This window comes from Lycorma delicatula, chromosome 4 (genome assembly GCF_047948215.1).
Source record: "Lycorma delicatula isolate Av1 chromosome 4, ASM4794821v1, whole genome shotgun sequence".
NCBI classification, from domain to species: domain Eukaryota; kingdom Metazoa; phylum Arthropoda; class Insecta; order Hemiptera; family Fulgoridae; genus Lycorma; species Lycorma delicatula.
In genome coordinates, this window is record NC_134458.1 from 42396111 (window position 1) to 42419468 (window position 23358).

Consider the following 23358-nt stretch of genomic DNA (forward strand, 5'->3'; position numbering starts at 1 on the left):
TAGTTTTTAATTTAAAATTGAACTATTTCCATAACTTAAGATTGATTATTTAAAATTATACAATATATATATATATATATATACTTATAATTTTAAGAATACTTTCAAGGCTTTTTAACAAATTACGTAACCATATATTCATATCAATCAACTGGGAATGTTTTATCTAGGGCAAAGAATATTGAACAGGTGCTATAATAAATGTGGTACCATTAAACCTAGTAAAAGGCATTAATTTAAATGATCCTAGTACATAAAGCAATTCAGTTGCCTGAACACACACACACACATATATATATAAACAAACTTAAAAATGGATTGATTAGTTGTAGGAATATTTACCAATTTGTTTACCTTTATGACAAAAGTTAGTATGTTGTTTTACTTGAATGAAAGTAGGGTTTTTATCAAAAGAGAACAGCTCTGATTTGAGTAGTATATGTATGTTGTAATATCGTGTTTTGATACAAACGATCAGGCCATCTTCCGTGACATAAATCCATAAATAGTCAGTAATAATAGGCTATGTTATGTTCATAGTAATTTTAGTTGAACGTCTTTTATCTAATTTTAGAATCTTTATTTACCAGATCAACATGTATAACTGCTAATTTAAAAGTGGATTAATCTTGAAACTAGAAAAAAACTAATTTCCATATTAATAGAACAGTATATAATAAACAGAATCAATGAAATTTAAAAAAATTAAAATTAAAATTCTAATATACTTATTTAAAGAAAATGAAGTTTTCTTGATATTTAAGAGAAAAAAATGCAATTTTTAAAAATTACAACTTTCAGCACGATACTGGTTAATACTCCTGAAATTAAATTAAAAATGCATTGGGGTTTATTTGTTTTCTATATATCAATGGTGTTATCACTTGGATATTTCTTGACAATGCCAACTGTTTAACCAGCCGTTAGGAAAATAAAATTGTTTATATGAATGTGACAGTAGTATACATTTTTTTCGTAACAAATAAATTAAAACAGAATTTTTTATTAGTGATGTATTTTAATATAGTATTCAATTATATAAAATTTAATCTTTTATTATGTGATACTTGTTTTAGTTTCAGAAACATCTCATATTATTACTATTTTTTTTTTTTTTAATTATATTTCTATTGTATGTAATGTGAACGGTTATTATTATTATTATTATTATTATTATTATTATCTAATGAGTATTTAGTCTATATTTAATGATTCCAAAGGTCTATATATAGAGTGTAGCTATCTTGATATGAGGCCGTTAGAAGTTGCGTTCGTTGTTCATGTATAATAAGTATCATGTTACAACCACGGATAACCGTGTTTAAATGTGTTGTTAATTAAAACCTCATCGACAGAATGGTGACCGGGGTATTATCGTGGAGTTAATCTAAGGGTATTACCCTTAGAGTAAAAGGACACTCTCCTGGGACAAGCTTTATTTAATTGTATGTCCGGCCCAGGTGAGTAGGGGGAAAAAAAGGAAAAAAAGAAAAAGAAAAGAATTAAGTAGTAGAATTTTAAAACCATAATTTCTATTATTGTTATCTTTTTTTAAAAAAATTATTAGAGTATATTTAAGCAACAAGTTACTTACTAAATATTATTATCGTTTGTGCATTCTTGTAGGGTAGAATAAATTTAAGTATAAAAATTCGACTGAAACATTAAAACAGATTGAAAATCTAAATAAATAAAAACTGGACAAAAATTAAATATATAAATGCTTTACGTGGTAATACGTTATAACTGTAAATTTCTTAACGTGATACTTGATATGTGACACAGATATGACCAGTTCATCAATCTTCATCATTACTGTTTCTTTTAAAGTTATACCATTTTACTGCCATATTTGGGTTGTCACATTTTAAATAACATTTAAATTTCTTACATTTTTTATTTATTTACATAACATTTTTCAGAATTAAAGTCTCAATAAATTTTTTTACGAAGTTCAATTTAAATTTTTTGTCAATTTAAAAGTTAAAATATTATTACTAGTTCAGTTTGGTCTTGAATTATCAATTCCTGTAAGGAATTTTAAGAAAATCACAATAACTAATTCTTATTTAAATGAATTTTCGATTCATTTAAATAAGAAAATTGCAATTTGGTGTATAAATAGTCGTATATTTAAAAGCAAATTTACGTCAAATCTAATGAAATACTCCGACTCTAATATTTTAGGCTTTATCCTAAAACTTATGTTATACTACTTATATATGAAGCTTATGTTATAGGTTTTATCCTAGAGTTTTAGGATAAAACGATTTTATCCTAAACTCTAGAAATACAGTTCTGGAATCCATTTTTCCAGTTCCCAAAACATATGAAACCACCAATTTTGTTTCATAATTTTCGACTCAAGAGTCTGAACATCGATTCACTTAACCGTTACAGCAAAAATCAGGGCAAAATATTTCTGTGATCGTAACTTGCAAAAAAAGAACAGAATATTTTCGAATCCATATTTATAATATTTTTAATTTTTTTAATTTGTGGAGTACGAGTGATAAGTTTTACATGTGTTCTATATATACCATATGGATGATAGAAGGACATATCAAGTATAATCATCATCATTATGTCCTGTACGGGTTACCTCATTGACCTGTTCCGACTCCATCTTTTCCTCGAGCTGCCTCTATCACGTCTTCCACAAGGAGCACAAACTAAAGCTCGTTTCGGGGTTCGATCTTCTTCCTTCAAGTCTGCCCGAATATCTTCATTTCTTATTCTATCCGTACGATTCAATTCCTACAATCCTCTCAAAAAATCAATTTCTGCTCCTTGAATCCTACTGTAATCTCGAGATTCCATCACTCAAGCTTCACTTTCATAAAATAAAATTGGCACTGCCATTATTTTATAAACCTTTAACTGGCTTTCAATGCTCTCCTTATTTTTTAGATTCTTCCGAGTTTTTCCACACATTGCTCGAAATTTATTCAACTTGTTATCTATATATCTGTTTTGATCCAAAGTTAAACAACAGCTCAGGTAAATAAATCGTCGAATCTTTTCAAAGATTACGTCATTTAATATTATCTTACTTCTAACCAATTCTTTTTCTTTGAATGCCATTATTTCCGTTTTACGGACAGAGACATTACAGTTAAAATTCATAGTGGTTTTATTAAATTTAAACAAACTCATTCGTCTTCAGTTTCAGCAAGGATAACCATATAGTCAGCAAATAATAGATGATTTAAAAAATTATTATCTAATGCTACAAAAGTGGTGCTTTCTTTTCCATATAAAAATTTAATGGACTAAATAAATATTAATTAGTATGGGCGATAAAGAACGCCCTTGTCGTACCCCTAAATTAATGTTTAAAAGTTTGGTTCCTTTGGTCATCCTTATTGCTGTTCCTTTATACAAGCTCTTAATAACCTTAATCAGATAGATAGGTAAGCCTTTAATTTCCAATATTTGCCACAGCAAACTTCTGTTCACATGGTAACAAGTATAATCGCTTACAAAATAACAGTGATTTAGTTACGTGATAGAGATATAAAGTTTAGATTCACTTTAATAATATATAATACTAGAAGAAAATATATTATAGTCTGTTAACTTCGGATTAAACTATATAAATACATAATTAGTACAAGAAATTAGAGATATAAGAAGAAAAAGAGGAAAACTAATAATATTAAGTTAAATTTATTGTATTTGCTTTCATATACAGATTTTTTGTTGATCACAGTATTATTTGATTTATTTATAGCATTTTATTCATAATCAAACTCATTGTGTAATAAGATCCTAAGCAATAAATTATTGCTTATAATTAATTAATAATTGCTTAATAAATTATATTATTATAAACATAGGACTTTTTTTTTTTAATTATCTCTTATAAAGAAACTGGATTATTACATTTCCGTCCCACCATTTTTATTACTAATTCAATTAACTGTTCATAAATTTTATTAAATTATAAACTCTTTCATTTCCTAGCTCTTTTGTAAAACTATTTATTAATATGAACTGTCTTCACTCTTTAATTTTACAAGTAATTAATTATAAAAGTTTTACTTAAAAAAAAAAAAAAAAATTAAACACACGAAAAGCCAGTTTCTTTTTGAGTTCATGGTGGTTGTAATAATCTCCCTAATAATTATTAAAAATAAATATCACTAATTCCAACATATATACAGTACATTTTACTGCATCAAGACTCTTCTTAATAATTATTTCAGCCTCAATTATCCAATTTCCTATTTTTTCTTGTGTGCCAATGTGTACAGCATAAACTGACGATTTAATCCAACCCTAAAGGAAGGAATAGGTTGATAGCTTGAGATATAGTGATCGTGATGGTAATTTTACTGGTCCGTTTCGATAAATCACAGTATGTATTATTTATATAATTTCTAATATTAAGAGAGAATTGAGCTAGTGCACAGTCATACACAAACAACATCTCTAGTTTGCTGACTATTTTATGGAAAATAAGCTGATCCAAAAAATTAAAATGATAAAGGTAAAACAACCTCTCGAGCTTTTTTAAGGTCTTATTAAGTCTTCCTCATGACATTTAGTCAGTTTATTTAGCAAAAAATGTAATACCGTACTCCTGAAATTTTTGATTTTACGAAAGTAGGACTAATAAGATTATCACTAATACACTTCAGAAGACTAAATCACACATTAAAAAAAAGGGTATGGTAGAAATATTTGTAAATTTTTTTCCGCCAGATCATAATTGCTTCAAAAACTGACAATTCCAATTTCTTTTGAAGTACAACTCGTCAGTAATCAGAATATGTTTAAGGAATTTGGAGTTGTTGCACATTTTATAATCAACCATTGAGTGAGTTTAATCAGTTTATTAAAATCTGGTAGTAATATTGTATAATTACTACTATAATACGTGTTTTGAAGATTGGCTACAATTGTAGTTCCCATATTGTTAACGACGTGCTTTATTTCAGTAAACCATTTAAACGCCTGATAACTTTCTGATGCTTGTACTAAGAAATAGTTATCACCGAGTATTTTTCTTCAGTATTTGAATTTTTTAGAAACCGACCTCGACTAGTGGTTTCGGCATATTTGTATCTCTATGACGTTTCTCAATATTTTCAAACAAGTTACGGTTAATAGCAACCATACCATTATTGTTTACTTTATCATAAATTAATATAATGTCCGTCAACTGTCTAAATGTATACAAATTCATTTTGTCATCTATTATGTAAAATAACAGAACAAACAATTTTTTTTTTTCTAATTGTTAAATCATATAGCAATAGAAAACCGTCCACAGAATTATTAAAATACGCGTACAATACACAAAAAGTAACTGATAAACTGCCAACTCATGAAATAAAAGATTTTTCAAATAAGTCCTTTTAGAATCTATTTCTGTTTATTTTACTCAGCATTATAAAGATGTTTGTTCTGTTTAAAATTGCAACATTTTTCTGCCAAACTTTATTTTGATTTATTTTAAATTAAAGTCAAATGTCTGAAAATTAAATATATTTTTTTAGAATTTATTTACAGAATTAAATTATCTATAAATTTGTTAAACGTTCTATCGGTTTATCGGATACTTAACGAAGTTAATTTATGGAAAATCTAATAAACTTTTCTTTTTTTTTTACTCCAATTTTAGGGCTTACAACGATTTTCTTAGAAATTACAACAGTTAAACTTCTTTTTATTTTATTTTTCAGGTAAAATACACGTAAAACGATCAAATTTTCTACTTAGTTTGTTTCCAAGAATTTTATGATAGCAATATTTTCTACTTAATTTGGTTCCAAGAATTTTACGATGGCAATATTTTATCATTTGAGCAGAAATCGGAGTTAAATATTTCGCTAGCTGTAACTAAAAAAAAAAAATTCTGGATATATATTTATAGGAAGTTGATTATAATAATATCCTATATCGATTCCCGAAGTAATAATTCCCTACAATACAATTTTGAATCGCTTTGTATATATATATATATTATTAAACGATGAATAGAAGTTAAAATAACATTTCTACCGACTAACCTCTTTTTAATTCACGCTTTAAAATAAGGTTTATCTTATACGATGATATTTATGAAACACTCATTATTTCGTTTAAAAGCCAAAATCCAAAAATACCAACAAAAAACCTTAAAAATATGCAAGGATTACATCATAAAAGAACAATTCAAAATTGTAAAAAGTTCCAAAATAAAAAATATTAATCCGAACTAAATTTATAAACATGTTATAATACATTGAAACGAACAGGCTGCTACATCATGATATCACACCGCGTAATCCATACTCAATCAAACCCGTAACAGACTGCTATCTCCCGGCAATGGACTATGGCAGCTGAAAAAGCAAGCTATACTAATCTATTCATTATAAAAAAGTAAACATCTGTAAAATAAAACTATTTTATCGTGATTTGTTAGGATTGCTAAAAACATGCCTACAACAAACAGATTGCATAATAATATCAGAGAATTATACCAAAAAATTTAATATGAATAAAGAGCATTTTTACTGGAAATAAAAACCATTTTACAAAAAGATGGGTTAACGCTATTTAAAAACCCTTTAAAAAGTGTGTTTTTGCTATAGTTAGAATAAGATGTGTACTTTCTTTTTCCTGTTTAGTCTCCGGTAATTATCTTTCAGATAATACTTCAGAGGATGATATGTATGAGTGTAAATGAAGTGTAATCTTGTACAGTCTCAGTTCGACCGTTCCTGAGATGTGTGGTTAATTGAAACCCAACCACCAAAGAACACCGGTATCCCCGATCTAGTATTCAAATCCGTGTAAAAATAACTGAGTTTACTAGGACTTGAACGATGGAACTCTCGACTTCCAAATCAGGTGATTTTGGAAGACGCGTTCACCACTAGACCAAGCCGGCAGGTAAGGTATGTACTAGATCTTAGCTTCCTATCTCATTAGATATTTACAAAAAAAGTTTCATAAACGACTTATGAGTATTTTTAAAGAAAAATCAGTTTTTTAATAGAAAAAAGGTTTTCTTAAGAAAAAACGGTGTCGCAGATATTCTTTTCGCCAGAGAAATTTCAGTTGTTAGACTTATGGATGATTTAGAGGAAATAGATTTCTCGAGAAGGCCAATAATCATCCCTTTCATCAACTCATATCAAATATTCATCGGTTCGACATGACATCCGTCTTCTGCATGGATCTATTACGATCAAAACCACAGTTATAGAATCAAAAATCAGGAAGAAGAGATGAAGAATAAGGAAGAGCGATGAGAAATGAAAAAGAAGGACGATTTATATTCAGAAGAATCACATAACGAGACAAACAAACCCACCAAAAGAAAAGGTTCTTTCGTGTAATGGGTGCTATCCCGCTCATAATTCAGCGGAGATCGGAATATTTTTACTCCCGCTGGAAGGAGCACGTTATTGATCAATCATTATACGGGTTGACCGACTTAAACATATATTTCAACAAGAATTTCCTTTCTTTCAGAAATTAAAAAGTCATCTTAGAACAGGTACGGGGATCCTAAAATAAAAACATCATTCATCTCAGAAATTAATTGGCACATTGAAATATTTGACTCAGTTACATTATTTTAAACGGTTGAAGAAAAGTGGCGTCATAAATTCGAATTTTTAAATTATGCCTATTCTTGCAAGAAACTAGTGTATTATAGGCTTCTCATAAATTATTTATTAGTAAATATATGAGGCATTTTTAAATATTTAAACTTTTTTTCAGACCGGATGAAATGCGCAAAAATATTTTCTGCACAAATGAATCACGGGTATTAGAATTCCATGAATCATCGCCTTTTTGCCATTTAAATTTTAAACGAGTGAATTAAATATGAGGTAAGAATATTTTCCAAGTCTTACATTTAATATTTTAAATCTATAAAATTATTATTCAAGTTACAATACTACTTATATTACTGCAGATTTTATTTACAGCTACTCGCAGAGTACGTAACAACTACGGCAGATTTCTTTTCATGTTACTGTTTTAATTCTGAATTATAATGTACACTAAAAACTTCTATGTAAAAAAAGAGAATTATGTATTTATTATTTTTTTAAATTTTATCAAAACAGATCGATATCAATCAGATGTACGAGAGGTTATCTCTAAAGTAAAGACCGTTTCATTGTAAAAATTTTATTCTGAAAACTTTATAAATATTATTTATTTCTCTTAAACTACATACCTTATACTATTTCTCTATATAATCGCCACATGAATTAATACATTTATCTTAGCGACACACCAGCTTCAATATACCCTCGTCGTATTCTTCTGCCGCCAGTCCATTTAGCCACTGATTAACAGCATTTTTAAGTTCATCGTCACACGCGAATTGCTTACCGCTCAAACATTCTTTCAATTTCCCAAACACATGGTAATCAGAAGGAACTAAATCTGTACTTTATAATGGATGATCGTAAATTTCCCATCTAAATGTTCTCAGTAAATCACGTGTCTGACCCGGAACATGTGGACATGTACATTTTCGTGCAGCAGGACACCGCCATCGGTCAGCCGTCCATGTCGCCGATTTTTAATGGCGCTCCGTAACGTACGTAGAGTTTCGCAGTAGGCTTCTGTATTTATACTCGTTCCACGCGGCATGAAATCAATCAGCAGTATGCCAAACCGATCCCAAAAGACTGTGACCATCGATTTGCGTCCAGATGGCTGTGGCTTGACCTTTGTTGGTCTGGTTGGTGATTGAGGATGACGCCATTCACTTGACTGCCGTTTTTTCTGTAGCGTGTAATACGAAACTCATGTTTCATTGTCGGTAAAAATTGAATTAAGGAACTCATCACCTTTTTCTGTGTAGCGTATCAAAAACACCAAAGCAGATCCCATTCGGATTTTTTTGTGACGTTCCGTTAAGACGTGCGGCTTCCTTCGTGCAGAAACCTTTATGAAGCCTAAATGGTCATGAACAATGCGACCAACAACAGCTCTTGAAATATCACGAAAAAGAAGTGCTAGGTCGGAAATCGTTGAGCGACGATCTTTTCTGATTTCATCATCGACGCGTTTCAACAAGTCCTCGGTGATTATCGAGGGCCTCCCCGAATGTTCTTCATCATGCACATTAATTCTGTTATTTCTAAACCATTCACACCATTTTCGGACGTTTCTTTCATTCATTCCATTATCACCGTACACAGAGACCAACTTCCTATGAATTTCAGCCGGCTTAACGTATTGATGGTTTAAAAAACGTATGACTCCCATGTTTTCACATTCGGCGGCAACATCGATTTTCGATTAATTTTATAGAGTAATAACTCATACGTAATCAAAGATATTACAACGCGACAACTTACAGACAACAATGCAGGGTGTTTATTACTAGCGTGGTCATGAACGACACACAGGTTCGCCAACCTTAAGGAGAGAAATTTCAGTTTACCATACAAAATATTAGTTTTCTTGTTTCTATATAATACATGTTTTGTTTTCTAATGTAAATTTTATCATTATTATCTTCGTTTATTAATTAGTTTTATAAAATAATAATCCATCCTTTAAGTGAAACCGAAATAATAATTCTGTTGATGATATATGGATACAGTGATAGAGTGACGACCTTTACAAGTGGTATGTCATTTATTAAATAATACACTTCAAAACAGAAAACCAATAACTAAATCAAGTATAACCAAGATGTACAACGATTTGAAGAAACCGGTACTCTAAGAAATAGGCTGTTGTTATTAGTTTTTGGGCCATTAATTCCAGGATTAGCTGTTTAAAGATTGATATTGGGTGTAATTCTGAAGGTAATAAAAAACTTACTACGGGGAATTTTACCTCGTTCTATTACTACAGTGATTTTTCCGTTTTTGCAAATTTAGTTGATTATAACACAAAAAACTAAGGGATTTAACGGGAAACGGTTGTCACCATAGTTTTTCTCGTAAAATTTTGCATGAAAATCTTGTATCACATGTCTATTAAAAAAAAAAGATTTAATCAATGTTGCGGATCAAAGATGGCGGCCAAAATTTTCAAACGCCATAGAATATTAATTTTGTAACTATATAGTTCTGTGCATTTGTTTCTACTTCAGTTTTGAAATATGAAGCCGTTTTCATACTTTTATGTCACTCTGGATATTAAAACTAACACGTTTCAATTTGTTTGAGAAGTTTATAATCGAGTCGTTTTTCTTTAAGTTGGATATATTAAATATTTGTTTCACCTATGCGTTCAAATCTTTTGGGAGTGATTTATGTAAGAGGCACCATTCAGACTCGCTTTTTCTGAGAGTAATGGAATTTTTTATTTACCTGTGGTAAACACAGTAAAGGTATTCCTTTCAGATTTGACCTTCAGGATTTTATTGGACTTGGAATACCGATTTGCAAAAATATTTTTTGGCTCACTGGATAAAGTAACGGGAAACCACTCAACTCCTGGTTCACGTAATACATATTTTCTTCAAAATATCTTTACTAATTTTAGTAGTGATTATTATCTTACGTCTCGTCGTCTTCGACCTTTTTACTTTTAATATACGTCTGTACATGCAATGTTATATACTTGTTAGATAATGCAATAAGTTAGAATATGAATAGTAGTTAAATTTTTAAATGTTATCAAACACTAGATGGCCAAGTCCTAGAGGTAAGCTATGTGGTTTAAAATATGTGTAGTGATTTCCAATTTACTCTATAAAAAGAAAACCTTCATATTTAGTGTATTACTAAAGCTGCAACATTCAACAAGTTTATTCTTTACGAGAGCACTGCTCCTCCACTTTTTTCTGCACTGCCATTATAGTCAATAAAGAGATCAGATTTATAAGTAACTACTTAAATGGGATTTTCATTTTCATTGTTATGAAAAATTTGAATGATTTCAGTTAGTCAAATATCATGTCACTCTAATATTAAATCTCGTAATACAAGCAATTTAATATTTCCTTCTGATGCAAAAGTAATATTATGACTTAGTTTATTTCCGCGCATGATATTTTTATTTTGTAACGGTTTAATTACGATAAAAATCTAAACTATAATTGCATTTTTAGAAATAAATATTCTTTTTTAATTTATCACAACTCAACACAACTAACTTACCTTTGGTTTACCTGGTTTCAATTAACCACACATCTCAGGAATGGTCGACCTGAGGCTGTACAAGACTACACTTCACTTACACTCATACATATCATCCTCATTCATCCTTTACCTGACGGTGATTCCCGGAGGCTAAACAGGAAAAAAGTTGCTAATGATTCACCGTAATTTTCAAATATAAGCATTGAATGAATTAATTATTCTAATCAGATATTCCATTCATAACATATAGTTAATTATTTAAGATAATAAACAGAACGTTTTTCGGAGAAGAAAAACTACAGGAGTACCTTAATTAAAGAAGATCGGAATTTAGTATTTTTGAGGAGTGGTGTACTAAAAATTAATGTTAAATATTAAATTTGCTTTTAAGTGAATAAAATAATTTTTAATTGAATAGTTTAGTAAAAATTTCAAAGTGATGGAAAGTGGATTATTTCATTTAATCAACCTTTATCATGGGAGCCTGCCAACAATTTCGTTAATTGTCTCCCCAACAACATCCAATAGTTAAAACTATTTAGCTGGGTTGATAACGACGGGCATGAACAGGCATGTGTGAAGTGTACAAACGTGAGCAATTTACAGGTTCCAGCTTGATGAGTACGTGTTCTTTGTAACTTGCTCCGCTTGCATTATATTCGCTGTGAGAGCGTCATGTTCGAACATGCATATGATACGTTTAAACACGTCGTGCTCTCAGAAGTATAAAAGAGGGGTAAGGGATTGCAGAACACCAGTTTAGTTTTAAATGATAAGCGTGCATCTGGAGCCTTTATTTAAGATTTTAAAAACGCATTTTCATTGAAAATAATAATCATAATAATAATAATTGAGGTTTCGGTCAAACGGTGTAACTATTTTTTCCAATTAGATTTTTATGCAAAATGGATAAATCTGTGAAAGCATGCGAACAGGAAGATCATTTGCGTGAGATAAAAATTTGGTTGGCGGAGTATTTCCCGGAAGATAAAAATGATTTCTCGAAGAAATGGGTACTGGTTCCATTTATGCAGACGTTTTTGCAGCATCTAAGTTGACAGTTGAGATTCACGACCTACTCTTCAAAATGTCTGCCGATAAAACGTTACAACTACAATTCATATCTGAAGATTTAGATACGTTTTGGCTTGCTCTTTGAAGTAAATATGGTAATTTAGTCACAGAAACATTGAAAATTTTTGTCAAGTCTTACCTCTGTGAAAAGAGTTTTTCATCTATGATTGCGCTTAAAACTAAGTATAGGAATCGTCTTTTATCACTTGAAAACAATTTTCTTTTGTGTGTTTCTAACATAGATGCACGTATGGAGAAACTTTTAAATGGAAAATAAACGCAACCATCTCACTAATTTATTTTCTTTACGTGTGTATTTATAAATGTAAGTAAAATGTTTATAATAAATGATTTTTTCTCATAAAATCAAAAACTGGTAGAGAACCTTGGATTTAAGAGGATATATGCAGCTGATGGATAAACGTAAAAAATATAAGAATGCCAGTGATGAGGAACTATCGACAGTTAAGAAATACTATAATCAGGAAGTGCAAACTAGCGAAAGAAGAGTGGATTAAAGAAAAGTGTTCAGAAGTGGAAAGAGAAATGAACATTGGTAAAATAGACGGAGCATACAGGAAAGTTAAGCAAAATTTTGGGGTACATAAATTAAAATCTAATAATGTGTTAAACAATGATGGTACACCGATTTATAGTACGAAATGAAAAGTCGATAGGTGGGTGGAATATATTGAAAAGTTATACGGAGGAAATGAATTAGAAAATGGTGTTATAGAGGAAGAAGAAGAAGTCGAAGAGGTTAAAAGGGGAGAAACATTACTGAGATCTGAATTTAAGAGAGCATTAAAAGATTTGAATGGCAGAAAGAATAGACGGAATACCTGTAGAATTACTGCGCAGTGCAGGTGAGGAAGCAATTGATAGATTATACAAACTGGTATAACCAAATAAAGCAGGAGCAGATAAATGTGAAGAATACAGAACAATTAGCTTAACTACTCATACATAAAAAATCTTAACTTGAATTCTGTACAGAAGAATTGAGAGGAGAATGGAAGAAGTGTTAGGAGTAGACCAATTTGGTTTCAGGAAAAGTATAGGAACAAGGGACGCAATTTTAGCACTCAGATTAGTAGTAGAAGGAAGATTAAAGAAAAACAAACCAACATACTTGGCATCTATAGACCTGGAATAGGCGTTCAATAACGTAGACTCGAATAATATGTTCAGTGTTTTAAAAAAATTAGGGTTCAAATACAGACATAGAAGAACAGTTGCTTATATTTACAGGAACCAAACAGCAACATTAATAATTAAAGAACATAAGACAGATGCCGTAATAAGAAAGGGAGTCCGACAAGGATGTTCACTATCCCCGTTACTTTTTAATCTTTACATAGAACTAGCAGTTAATGATGTTAAGAACAATTTAGATCCGGAGTAACAATATAAGGTGAAAAGATAAAAATGATACGATTTGCTGACGATATAGTAATTCTAGCTGAGAGTAAAAAAGATTTAGAGGAAACAATGAACGGTATGGATAAAGTCCTACGCAAGAACTACCGCATGAAAATAAACAAGAACAAAACGAAAGTAATGAAATGTAGTAGAATTAACGAAGGGTCCATCTTCGTTATTTCCACTGAATGTGAAAATAGGAAGAGAAAAGATTATGGAGGTAGAAGAATTTTTTTATTTGGGAAGTAGAATTACTAAAGATGGCAAAAGCAGGAGCGATATAAAATGCCGAATAGCACAGGCAAAACGAGCCTTCAGTCAGAAATATAATTTGCTTACAGAAAAAGATTTTTGAAAGTATATGTCTGGAGCGTAGCTTTATATGGAAGTGAAACTTGGACGATCGGAGTACATGAGAAGAAAAAATTAGAAGCTTTTGAAATGTGGTGCTACAGGAGAATGTTAAAAATCAAATGAGTGGATAAAGTGACAAATGAATAGGTGTTGTGGCAAATCAATGAAGAAAGAAGCATTTGAAAAATATAGTTAAAAGAAGAGACAGACTTATAGGCCACATATTAAGGCATCCTGGAATAGTTACTTTAATATTGGATGGACAGGTAGATGGAAAAAATTGTGCAGGCAGGCAACGTTTGGAATATGTAAAACAAATTGTTAGGGATGTAGGATGTAGGGGGTATACTGAAATGAAACGACTAGCATTAGATAGGGAATCGTGGAGAGCTGCATCAAACCAGTCAAATGTCTGAAGAAAAAAAAATTTCATTATTGTTTACGTGTAAAGTTGTAGGCTAATTTTGCGATTCACCTTTCATATCACTGCGATCCCCAGGTTGAGAAACGCTGATCTAGATTAATGTTTTTGAGTTTGGATTCATGGGCAGTCAATTTTCTTTTTGCCAATTTGCTCGTAGTGGCCATCATGATTCCAAACATGACGAAAAATGTAAAGCCCTTGACATTTTCTTTGTTTTGGAATATTTGGGAGATTAGATGTTTGTTTTTCACTGTTATTAAAAATCGTTAAAATTTTATCGTAAAAATTCTCCCAAAAATGGACTTACATTCAGATAGAAGTCATGAATTAAAGGGGAAATACCTACATCCTCGTTGTTTGTTATTAATACAAATTAAATCGCTTCACAAATTTAATCGGTTTATAAAAACCAGTAATAAAAATTTGATGCTAATTCTGTTTCTTTTTTTTTGAAGTAGGTAATTTGGGATTCACAATTTGTAATAGCATTCATCTTTGGATTCAATAGTAATAAGTATAAAACTGGTGTTCCCGAATAGTAACACATGTATTTCTAACGTAAAAGAAATCCTTTGAAATACTAGGTACTGTGTAGTTGAAGATTCCGGAACTGACTGTAGTCTATATTAGAAAAGAAATAGGCTTGAGTCTTGAAAGATATACAATAAACTGTTGTGACAGAATAGAATAAATTGGAAAATGATGTTATAAGTATAATAATTAAACTTTTTAGGTGTCATTAAAAATCTTTTATTATAAAAATTTGATCCAGTTCGTCATTAAAAAAAATTGTATCTTTAAACTATATCATCTTTACGGACAAAACCATTGCAGATATTATAGAAGTATTTATTACCAATGAAGACATACTTAAATTAATTGTATAACTATATTTTTAACATTCCTAGAAATAATGTATTGATTTTTCTCCCAGTAAAGCCATTATTAACTTGTGATTGAATATTTAGCATGAAAGTGTGAGTATAAATCTCTTTAATAGTATCACGATAATTCGTATCTGGATAAACACAAGAAAAATCTTATTTATATTTGGAATAAAATTTCGATTTTGTAAATAAGTCTTAACAATGAAGACGCTCCGAAGGTATGTGAAACGTATTTTTTCTTGAGATTCTTCCACATAATTTAATTTCCACTTTTCTTTTTGTTATAAGAAATGGTTTTATTTTGTGTTATCCGATAATATGACTTTTAAATCATTAGGTATAATAATATATTTGTTTATTATTGCTATATTAATAATACAGGGTGTCCCATATAAAACGCAACCCAACCTGATATTGGTAGGTATTGAAATAATAAAAAGGCACGTGTAAATGTAAATGTAATTTTTATTATTACCATCCATTACCTTACATTTAGAGTAAATGTTGGAAGTGGCCGCCATTTTCTTGAATACAAGCTTCAATTCTTTTTACAGCGTTTCTTGCAACTTTTGTTTCTTGCAAAGTTTGTGGCTGGATATTTAATAAAGCTTGTTCAATATTGACTTTTAATTGTTCAAGTGTTCGTGGTTTGTTGCTGTAGGCTTTTTCTTTGAGGTAACCCCAGAGAAAAAACTCCAGTCAAATCTGGAGATCTTGGTGGCCACAAGCCTCGACCGATAACACGATTACCAAACAATTCCTCAACGAAATCAGAAGTTGAGCCTGCGTAGTGCGATGTTGCACCGCCATGTTGTAGCCAGCAGTGTCTGTCTTCCTCTTCCAAGAGTGCGATGAACTGAAATAAAATATCCTGATATCGTTCTGCATTAATGATGTACTAGAAAAAAATATGACCGATTATTTTCTTCCGCGATATCGCGCACCACACGCCCGACTTCTGCGGGTGTAATTGTTTTTCGTGATAAACGTGGGGATTTTCAGTACTCCAAATTCTACTGTTTTGGCTGTTTACGTAGCCATCCAAATGAAACCGTACTTCATCTGTGAAAAATAACGAATCCATAACATTAATTCCCTCACGCAGAAATCGGCGGAACCATTGACAATATTGTAGCCGTTTTTCTTTGACGGGCTCAAGAAGTTGATGAACCGTTTGAATGCGATAAGTTCGTAATTGTAATTGTTTTGTCGCCCGATGAGCAGTTAATTTAGACAAATTAATTTCAGCAGACAAACGTCTGATCGATTTATTTGGCGAGGCGAGTAATCGGTCTTTGATTTCAGTGACTGTATCTGTATTCAACACTGACGCAGATCTTTTGTGTTCCTTGTTATTAACAGAACCGGTCTCTCTAAATTTTGCAACTAACCTTAATACTGATGTTTTGTTAGGAGCTGGTTTATCTGGGTACTTATGGCGAAACAAATCTTGCACTGCAACCACTGATTCCGTAGTGAAGTACGACTCAACAATGAAAATACGTTCATCTAGCGAAAACACCATCTTGTCTCTAGCAATGCACTGAACGTTATGATTGCATTGTTGTGACTATCGGTAGTGTTCTACTGCGTCGCCGCGATGTTAAGATGTTGGACGAGTCCATTTCAGTAACGAGTATGGGAGTAAGCTTGACTTTTGAAATTTCATGGATGAGTGATTGATGGGTTGCGTTTTATATGGGACACTCTGTATATTGTTTATTGTTGTGGTTATTTTGGCAGGTATATTAAATAAGATCATTAAGAATTAACGGTAAAGTTATATCTATACATCTACTATAAAGAATGAATTTACAATGGAATGATACTTTTTTCTATCATTTAAATCCTTTAAATGTTTTTGTGCATATTAGACAACTTCCTTTAAAGATTTTTATATCCAATGTACAAAAAATATTATATTATTTTAATTAGTTTTTGTTAGTTTCTTATTTACAAAAAGTAATCGTAAAATGAAATTATAATTCCGTAAAAAAAAAAAAATAAAAAAAATATCGTAATTAGAAATAAAAAGAGATATTAGATTGAGCGTTTTTAAATTAATTTTATAAAATGTTCTTTGATTTTTGTCGATTTAAATAAATTTTCTTGATCTCTAATTATCTTCTTTACAATTTATTGGTAAAACTCAATTCACCAATCAATTTCTTTAAACGATATTTAATTTTTAAAAGTATATGTGTATTTTCCATTTTTAAGACTGTAACAAATTTAATATTCCTTAGGGAATCTTTGTTACGGTAATGTATTATTTATCTATTGTTATAATAAATGTCTGACCGCACATTGTTTCAAAGAAGAATCAGGAAATATATGCAACCTTGTAGGTTGTAGTATGTTGTGAGATGCTGTGGCCGGGGGCACATTTAGCTACAAGGACCGGTTGGAGTACTAGCTCGATAGCTTGGCCGTTACTAATACGAATACCTTAATAGACCAAGTTATACGGAGCCAGTTAACATATGCTAATAGAGTGACGGGCTCAGATAAACCCCCTCTCCCTCTTACTCTTCCCTTCTGTATAGCCCATCAAATAACCCTCATGCTCCTCCTGTTTATATAGAACAGTCATATCCCGGAATCGTTCCGGTCCCGATAAAATCTTAAACTCGTTCGGCATCCGTCATCTAATAGCAAAAATTTGTTAGACGTTTGAAGTATAGGAGGGCATTTTTATGAGATTTTTTTTTGATATGAATTAATGTTACGGCTAGTTTAAGAGTTAGGGGTGATCGGTAACACATGAATAACACAAAATCAATAATTTTCATAAAGGAGTTTCGTATAAGTCTGCAAAATAATAATGATATGTTCTGAAGTACCTATTAAATTCTCTTTGCTGTATATTTTACATCGATAACGTATTGTAAAAGGTGGAGAAAACTGAAAATTTATTAATCTCGGTGTATTATACAGAATGTTGTATCCTTTTAGTTGCTGAACACAACCGATAGCCTGAGGAACATTTTAAGGCTCTCCCTTCCTATTATACCAGCTGGGTGGTCATTAACTGATTAGTTTACAGAGATCTTACTCTTTAAAGAAATAGGTAAAGGATTCATGTTTCTCTGAAGAAAAGTTAAAAAGTAAATAAAAAATACATTCAGTATTATTAAAGTACATTAAGAGCATTATTTTTAAAAAAAGCAGAAAAAAAACGTTATTTTATTTCATTAACCTACAAACATGTTAAATTTAAAACAGATCTTTCTACTCGAATTCATAAATATAGAGAGTGGTTTTATACCAGTACATTTTTTTCAGAAAACCTAATGGGACTAGTATAAACTAGAGTTTGCGATATTAAAGAAACAAGAAACAACTCCCCACTAGCCTACGATCTTGAACAGAATGCTGGCAACTTCATCTCGTATTTAATTCATTCTCTCTCTGTTCCTGTGATACCACTAGTTACTGTGATGAATGTGCGTTTCATAAATTTGCAACGGTTGACGGTTTAAGAATTACAGAGTGGTGGACTTGATCAGATACAGGCACAGACGATGATGATTGAGCTGCAGACGGCCCGTCTCAAACTGCGAGATATATACCGGTATTGATACGGTGTCGTCAAACTGTTGTGAGCCACGAATTTTTCGTCTAGTTTAGCCACCTTTGTAGAAGGTTCGTTCAACACCATCCCATAATCTGAGGTACGGTTTCCTGACATTTTTGGATGTAGAACTCCGGTGATGGATTCGACAGCGTATTTTCCTGCAAGACCTCCAGCGCCCACGAGGCTGTGTCAATTCCCAGTCCGATATAAGTCCCCAGAAAAATCGCCTCTAGCCTGTCGATCTGCTGCACTTATATGATCACTGGTAGTGGTCGATTCATAGGCGGAGTCGTGAACCTGACAGATCTCATCTACGTCAACCGGGTCGCCGTTGTCGATAGGATTACCAGGATCTAAGTAATTATGCCCAGGAAAATTCATACTGGTGATAACTGTATTTTCCCGCACTATTTGTACATAAATAAGATCCCCTATTAGTATAGAATGGAGATTCTCCCGCCACAATCAACTACTGGTGGAGACGAAAACAAACAGTCTGATTACTTATTCGGATCTTTTAACAAAAAGATCCAGCCCCCCCATCTGACAGTCGAATGCAGCTCGGTGAGATGACCAGGCAGGGCGACGGGCTTGCAACGGAATCGGAAGTTACGGAGCAGACGACCCGCACAGGGCACGGAAACTGACGATTACGCGCGCGCGTTGGCGTAGGCGATCGCCGGAGCGGTGCGGCGGCGGCCCGTTCAAAAATTCTACGAACATATGGTCGTAAAACGATTTAACCCATTTAAAATAACATTGAAAATTTAAGATTTTCTATGAAATCGTCAGAAATGATTCATATTCAAGTAACAATGTATTACATTTTTATTTTTATAAGTTTTATTCGAATAAAGTTTTTGATATTAAAGAATCAACGTCAAACTGCTCCGTTCGTCTATCCTCACCAGTTCACCATCTGGGACAGAATACTGGGAATTTAATACCATACCCACCCGTTAGTCATATATCTCTGTTTGTTAAACGAACGTGTAACATAACATATTATTTAAATAAAACGTGTTAATTTTTTAGTTTTTTCGTTGTATTATATCTTTGCCAACAAATTTAAAGCTTAATTACACGCTTCATAGTAGCTATAAACTGTTAAACGTTAAATAGGTGTATAAAATGTTAAATAAAAGCATGGTACTAAATCTCTTGCAGTATTATGTAGAAAAAAGCTCGTATGTACTTATGTACGCTTAAAAGAAGTTATACTTCTTTGGCGTGAATAAAAAAAGAATTTTTTTACGCATTTAAACAAATTTGAACTGAGTCAAACGACCGATAGACGACATTAAATACCATGAATTAAAGTTTGAATAAATAACACTTACAGTAAATTAAATAATACTTATTTTATACAGTTTAAAAAGTATTGAAGTATTCGTTGACATACAAAATAAAGTTCATCGAATATGTTTCGATTAGTTTAGTTCCATTAATTCTTCGGATGATGATTGAATAGGCACGAGGGTTATAAGCGGCTTACGATTTGAAAAATATGATTCAAATTGTTTTATTTTATAATAGCGTATTTTATCAAAAATTTTGTTTTTGTTAAATTTAAAATTACTTATGCAAAATCAATAATATATCTGATGTGTGCTATTGTTTGTGTCATTAACAAATATAATTTTACTCATAAAAAATAATACATAAATGTAACCTCAAATCTTGATACACAATTTTCACAAAAAAAATATAAATAAGATAAATATACACTGCAACATAAATAAAGTTTATGAATATGAACGCAAATATTCACAGTTTAAAATATACGTCTTCAGAAGTCCGTGTATATAAATATATATTTATTAAAACTCAAAATCTGTTACGTTTACAACACGTGCTAATCATTTAATTGCATTGAGCGACTGACTGAATTAAACACTACACGCATGTTCGTGCAAACTGATCCACTTGGTCCTGCGCAAGTCTTCATGGTGTGTTACATTGGCGCGCGGAACTTGCGTAACTTGCTGAAAATACATTCTGATCAGTTTCTCCTAACGCGCCAAAAGATGTATAACTTCAAAAATTGATATTAAAAAAATTAATTAAGTTCACATTTCACATTTATATTTTTGGAGTCACACAGTTATTACCTTAGTCAAAATATTTAATATAGATGGTTAAATAATACATAAATAATTATGTTTAAGTTTAATATTTTGAAAGATATGGATATAAACCTTTGATTTGCGACATAATTGTAATTCATTTTTAATATATTTTCCCTATTATGGGTTGAATGATAAAAACGCTTTAGAGGAATGCAATCTAACAATAACGCTATTTATTCTTTCATAGACGTTTGTGAACTGATACTCATACAAGAGATAAATTAAAAAAATTAAAAAACACGACTACCGAATGAAAACATTGCTGACGAACATTGCTCTTTTTGTCTTGGTTTGGATCTATCGTGATTTTGTGTTGTACAAGAAAATACCCCGTTTAAATTCTGAAAATAAGAAGATTGGTTGCAAAAATACAACATTTCCGACTAATTGTGATCTGTTAGATCGAGAAGGGATCTGACGCAAGTAAAAATTAATCTTCAACATACTAACAAGTACCCAGTTTGAATTCTGAAAATCGGACTATTGTTTGGAGAGATATATAACAGCACCCCCATTGTATTACCAAAGCAGCGCACCAGAGGCCACCCCCTTTACTACCAATTGATGTAGATGATTTGTCTAGTCTTACTTGAGGTGCTTGCTTCACCTTATAACCTCACACGCAGTTCCCACGAGAAGCCCATTATTAATAAACAAATTTAAAAATATTTCTATTTATTATTGTTTTACTTTGTTTAACATAAATTTAATTGTATTATTATTGTAACATTATTCATTCGATTGAATCGAATCATTAATTCAAGCCCAACTCACAGCGATAAGAGGCTCATAGTTCACAGTTCATTAATTCAAGCAACCACCCCCCCTCCAACACACATCACAACTCAAAAAGTTTTAAATGGCAATGGTGACATTTAATTAGATTAATTGACAACCCGAAAAAAATAACGAATTTTGGTGAAAAGAAAATTAAAAGCCGCCCACCCCTTCGCTCGGTATGTGCGAAAAACCATTTGGGGTAGTACTTCTTTTAAATTTCAGTCCAACAAAAATAACTATAAAATTACGTGATATTACTTCTTAAATCATCCGAAGTAATCGTAATCTGTGGATTAAAACTGTGGATTAAAACTCTTTGCTGGTAACACGTTGAAAAATTTATTAATAAACTTTACGATTAAATAATTAAATAAAAACTAATTTATAAATGAATAATTGTCAATAAAAAAAAGCTAAATCATTTATGAGTTAATTTTTTATGTAGGTTTATATTTAAGATAGATTATTATTTTATCTTTTTTTTTTTTACACACTTTTCGAAGAAAAGTATAATATTATTTCCGGTTGCATGGGGGGGAGGAAATGAATTTTCTTTACGTTTTGGGGCATGAGAAATACGAAAATATCATTAATTTAAATTGTAGTCTCCTTTATATATACATTTATTTATAGGCCTATGTGTAAAATTTTTGGGTTCAAAATCTCCAAAACTACTAGATCAATTTCATTGAAATATAGATATACTGCAGTAGTGTATCAAATTGTATAGGTGAAAATTTGATGAAAATTGGTAGTCATTCTTGAGTTACGCTCAATTTAAGGTCGAAAACATTTGAGCGAGGCAAGTTAGAAGCGTGGTTCGTTAAGATGCTGCTAGTTGGAATATTGACTTTTTCTTTATCTGCAGTATTTGATTGTTCGGCGTATTCAGATAGCGTTACCTACTTTGAGGGTCATGATGACTTGGTATGTATTTTTTATCTAAGGGCTATGTTGACTGTGTAGTGGTGTATTTTTCATAGGAGCTTATGCAGTGAGTTACAGTGGTGAGCGAGTTGAAACTTGACGTGTCTGTGTAGGTTTACTAGTTAATCGAACGCATGTAGTGCGTAGTACTCTGAAATTCAGTGCGTTTCTGACGGCAAAATAGTTAGGGCGTCGAAACTATTAACTTATTACTGATTTTATTGTTACAGTGCATTCAAATTATTATTCTTTTATTATTGTTTGTATTTGTGTAGTTTTATTTTAATTTGCTTCTTGATTGTTTAATTATATGTGTTTCTTATTTATTTCTTAATTTATTTTCTTTGTTAAATTTTAGATTAGAACGAGCTGATAGTTTTTCAAAAGGAAACAAAATAAAATAACGAAAAGTACGTCTTCTTGCTTAGAAATGCGCAAGAGTTTTTTGAAATATAAACTAAGCCTAATAATAAGTTTATTTTATATGTAATTTCAATAAGGCTTAATCATATTTTATTTTGAAAAACTTATTCCTTTGATGTCTTCGTATCTATTAATATTAATTTAACCTTCATTCTATCTATTTATGTACTTTTTTTCTCTTCAGAAGTAGCTAAAAAGACGAGAAGCAACTACATTCTTTAGATTATAGTTCAGAAAAAAAATAAAAAATAAGCAATTCATCTTGCATTACAGCTAACACAATTTATCTTGTGTTTAA

The 23358-nt window shown here is 31.1% G+C and overlaps 1 long non-coding RNA gene across 1 annotated transcript in view; it reads left to right on the plus strand.

Moving 5' to 3' along the window:
* Window positions 1-23095, plus strand: part of LOC142322907 (uncharacterized) — a 119109-nt gene extending 96014 nt beyond the window's left edge. Inside the window, exons 2-3 of the long non-coding RNA XR_012755958.1 lie at window positions 7723-7835; window positions 22996-23095. This is a non-coding gene — a long non-coding RNA (uncharacterized LOC142322907). The remainder of the gene's footprint in view (window positions 1-7722; window positions 7836-22995) is intronic.
* Window positions 23096-23358: the final 263 nt, after the last annotated feature.